Raw genomic sequence first — 4,739 nt, 5'->3', positions numbered from 1 at the left:
GAACCTTGGTGTCCTTGTCAAATGAGAACATGAGGCCCTTTCTGTAATGGTCCTTGTGAGCCTTCCAAGATTTTATATGGAGAGAGGGGAGGGGAAAAAAGGGGAGGAGGGGAGGGAAGGGGAGGGGAGAATGCCTAGCTGGTACTTCTATTTCCAGCCATGATGGAAGTCCTAGTACCAGACTAGCCTTACCACCAAAACCAAAATAAGAGGCCATTGTTCCCAGGCAGTGGACAATGGGCACTTTGATCTCTGAGGGGAAGGAAACTCACAAGGTGAGCCCCTTATCATCTGGGGTCTCATCCCCAAGGAGAGCACAGGAAGATGGAGTCTAAACAGGACACATCAGTCCCTCTGAGCTCAGGAGACAGAAGTCAGGTTTGGAGCAACTGGAGCAGAAAGAATTCTGCAGAACAGGGCAGGAAAGAGCTGCAAATATAGGAAGCTCCCTATCTTGTGAATCTATGTAGGTTCTCCATGACTCACAGGTCCTCGCCTAAGGGCTGCGGGATACGTGCAAAGGGTAAGACTATCTGAGACTCACAGAGATCGCCTGCTATGGGGTTGAAGCCATGAGGAAACACATTAAGGACCTTCATCTCTCATCCCCATCAAGCTAAGACACCAGAAAGGCTGGGCCTTGGGAGTAGGGACCATGCTTAGTGTAAGGATCCTCCAAACATGCCTTAATGAAGCCTAAAGCCAAATCCTTTGAGGTCCTCTCAGGTCAAAATTTGAAGATGAGTCTGGCAAGTTATAGGCGCTTGGGAAATTGCCTATGCCTTGCAAATATTCTCCCTGACAAAGTACAAAACCATCCCTTGCATTCTCTATTACATAAGTGCAAACGAAGCCCATAGAATTTCAAGTGGATTGCCTAGAAATTGTGCTGGCTAAGACAAAATTTAACACTCTTCTGAAGAAGGTAACAGAATTCAGAGTCTCCACAACATACAACATCCAGTATACAATCAAAATTTTCTAGATATGCAAAGATAATATGATCCTTAGTCAAAGAGGGGGAAAAAGTTAGTGGAAACTGATCCCAAAATGATCCAGAGATCAGAGTTAGCGACAAAGATCCTAAGGCACCAGTGTTGACACACAGGAGATGCCCAATGAATACCAGCTCTTCATTTCTCCATTTGTGCAAAGTAATGATGTGTCATTCCCAAAGGCTTTGAAGTGCAGGACTAACAAGAAAATGCACCCAGTCCTCACATATCGAGTTCCTCCTGATCGGCTGTACAGGGCCCATGGGGAGGCTGCCATGTGCAATGATGAGAAAGACAAATCAGGACACTGCTCTCATGTTCAAAAGCCCTCTGGAAGCTTAGCGACAGAGATACTAATGAGAAGCAGAGAGCAAACAGGTGGAGGAGCCCCTGGTTGGGCAGGGGACATTGGACCCAAAACAGCAACCTCTCCCCTTTTGTGAATAAGTAGTCAAGCTTCCTAGCTGATAACATGGGCTTCAGACCTGAGCACACAAACCGGTTCTCACCAACTAGGTAACCTTGGGTAAGTTATTCAACCTCTCTGAGCCACAGTCTCCCCAATCTGCAAAATGAAGATGCTCATTGTAGGAGGTATGTGCTCCATCCAGATGCCTTTTGCTAGGTCAACACACACATCCCCAGTTGCTGGGAGTATTGGCTGCCCACAGCTGCAACCTTACCAGAAAGAGGCCCCATAGGTTACGGACGTGTATTGGTCATAGGCTGATGGGAGGTGCCTCACTCAGCTCTACCTGGCAGGGCCCATCTCCAGGGTTACTCTCTTTCTATTGTCTTATAGACAACGACCAACTGATACAAAGTAAAAATGTCCAGCCCCCTTGCCTGAAGATGGGACAGTGCTGTGGTACCATTAACACTCCAGACCCCATGGCGGCTGACTGAGGTTATGCTCAAATGATCCCACATCATTGCTTAATTTCTTCCCTGCCCCACCCACCTCCCTTCCTTACTCCTTTACTGATTTCCTATGAGCACTTTCCCTTCAGGCTCCTTTGGTGAAGATCCCACAAAGAATGCACATACAGCACCTGGCCAAGGCCTAGGACGGTAGATGCTAAGTAAGTGACATCATTACCATCCTCCTTCCTGTAATTATTATCAAAATCAAAGATGGTCTGGGATTTGAGGGGCTTCTGATGTGCACAAGAGCTGGAGACCGCCTTGCTAAAAGGGAGTAATTGCACTTACACTAGCACATAGAGTTGAGCAGCTTCCTCTGTTTTTAAACTAAAACTGACAAATTATTTTTCTGATTATAAAAGTAACACAAATAAGGACTGGGGGCATGGCTCAAGTAATAGAACAAGTGCAAGTGCAAGGCCCTGAGTTCAAATCCCAACACCATCAAAAAAAATAATACAAGTTCATTGCCATAAAATAACTCAAGAAATTCAGAGAACTGCAAAAATGAATGCATGAATGAATGAAAATTCCCACCATTTGTGTAGATCACTAAGGACAAAAGAATCATAGCCTTCCAAAGAGTATTCACATCAATGCAGGTGACATCCATCCACAGATACACACCTCTACTTATGCAAATGTCTGTATAACTGATACAAGTAACACTATACATATATGGACATATAGATATCTAAGTAACACCAAATACATAGTGTAACACTGCATATGTCACAAATATATACAACCAGTTCTGAAAGCTTCTTTTCCATTTAATTTTCAAAAATAGATAGTAGACATCTTCCATGCTTATAAACATAAGCCATGACATCAATTAACCACAGATTGTTGCATTTCATACAGAAAACACAGTGTATTTGACCAATTCCTATCTCTGGGCGTTATGTTCTTGCCAATCTTTTTATTATTATGGACGGTGCACAACCTTGGCCATATATGTCTTTGTGCATATGTTCAATTATTTCCTTAAATTCCTAGAAATGGAAGAGCACAGCTATCAGAAGGCATGGCCTATAGGGCTTTTGACCACATTTCTCTGCAGGATGTCCTTACTCTCATCACCCCTCCAGTAGACCTGCCTGTTTGTACCCCCATACCCTGCCTACACTGGGGATCATTCTGTTGTCATTTTCGCCAATCTGATAGGTAGAAAATAACAGTGCATTGTTGCTAGAGTGTGTATTTTTTCCTGGGGAGGCCAACTATCTTTTCTTTCATTTGTGGGCTGTTTTGGATTTCACCTGCTGAGACCTGCTCTTGTTCTGTCATTGGCAAGGCCCTCTGGGTGTCTTCTGTCTTCCCTGCCCAGAGCTACAGGCTCAGTGGCTCCTCTGGTGTGTTATTTCACAAACTCTCTAAGTTCTCGGCCCTCAGGAAGGGAGTGTTCACTCTGTGCCCCAAGACAGCCTGAGCTGGGATTAGTGGAGATTCAGTTTCTTGACCTCCAGAGGCTTTCACAAAGTCCCCTCCCCTGGCCACATCCATGTGCCTACTCCATGGAGACAGCAGAAACCAGATCTGCTTAATTTCTCCCAAATTCTAAATCCACCCAGCAAACACATTCCAGGAGTGATTATTAGCAAGACTTGACAAATTGTTTCAGAAGAATTTTCCAGAATATTCTTTTAAGTCCAGTGCTCCTAAGAGGTTTAAAATGAGATTGTATGTATGCCAAGACCTATCACAGTTGACAATCCCCTAGCCATTGGCCCAGAAATTCCACTAGGTGGAAGTTCCCCTCTGGGTGGGGTGCAGTTACCCGTTCAGTTGTTCATGAAACATTGTTCATGAACCAGGTCAACAGCTTCCTCCCAAGGATTTAGACTGGCAGATTCTGAGCCGGGACCCACTGAGGCAGCAAAGGGCTGTTGGGCTCTGAGAATTTCTCTCCAACATTTGTTGGAGGTGTAGCCCTCTCAGTTCTAAGTACAGGTACAACCCTGTCCTTCAGTGAAATGAAATGACCCACGCCGCAAGCAAGTGGCCAGTGGTGACCATGGGTTCCCAGGTGCACATTTGATGCAAAACCCTAGATCTGGCATTCACTTAACAGAATGGAAATTGACATTCTTGGGCTCACCCAACAGAATAGCTGCTTCTAGAGGGTTTTTGAACCTAATAAAGTGCTGAGATGCACAAGGTATTGACCTAAGAGGAGTGCCAAAAAACAGGACAAAACTTTGTAAAGAAAACATCCACAAAAAACGATCCTTTCCTGAGCCCTCATAAGGCTACTTGTGAGCAGAGCTTAGGAGGCTAAGACAGAAGGGGAAAGGAGGTCTCCATACAGCCCAAAGAAGATACCACAAAACTCCTGTTTGGATCCTGTCTGGAGTCACAGCTGAGCCTGAATGAAAGAAAGAATAAGTGAGCAGTGACAACCTAAATGCTCATCAAAGTAAGAAACTGCAAAATAAGTTGTAAATGGCTTTTCCCACAAAGCATTGCACAAACTGTAAAACGATGTGGAGAATCTGAACGTAAAATGCAGAACCATGCCCCTGACACATTGTTAAGTGACAAAGCAGACAGTAGACGAGCACGCTTAGCATGAGCCCCTTGCACTTTTCCCAAGGCGGGAGCAGGATGGCTCTAGCTGTCTGTGAAAGTGGAGACCATTCCTGGGTAGAGAAATGACGGAGGAGATTCATCCGGGAGGGGGTGTGGGGTTGAAGAATTTGGAAATGTTTAGGGTGCACTTCCGTTCATCTGCGTTATTTAAATTAGTACCACAAGTGCATTTTGCTGTTACATAATGGAAAAACTTTCTTGCAAGCGTGAGAGTGAGCCCATGATCAA

The 4,739-nt window shown here is 44.9% G+C and overlaps 1 non-coding gene across 1 annotated transcript; it reads left to right on the top strand.

Annotated features, from left to right (window-relative positions):
- The first annotated feature begins 4,157 nt into the window (after positions 1 to 4,157).
- Positions 4,158 to 4,283, top strand: LOC141413242 (small nucleolar RNA SNORA26). The gene has a single exon (XR_012438038.1). It is a non-coding gene; the product is annotated as a small nucleolar RNA SNORA26 (small nucleolar RNA).
- Positions 4,284 to 4,739: the final 456 nt, after the last annotated feature.

The sequence above is a fragment of the Castor canadensis genome, chromosome 10, assembly GCF_047511655.1.
Source record: "Castor canadensis chromosome 10, mCasCan1.hap1v2, whole genome shotgun sequence".
Taxonomy (NCBI): domain Eukaryota; kingdom Metazoa; phylum Chordata; class Mammalia; order Rodentia; family Castoridae; genus Castor; species Castor canadensis.
Note: the sequence above shows the minus strand (reverse complement) of the source record. Positions and strands in the feature narration are given on the sequence as shown.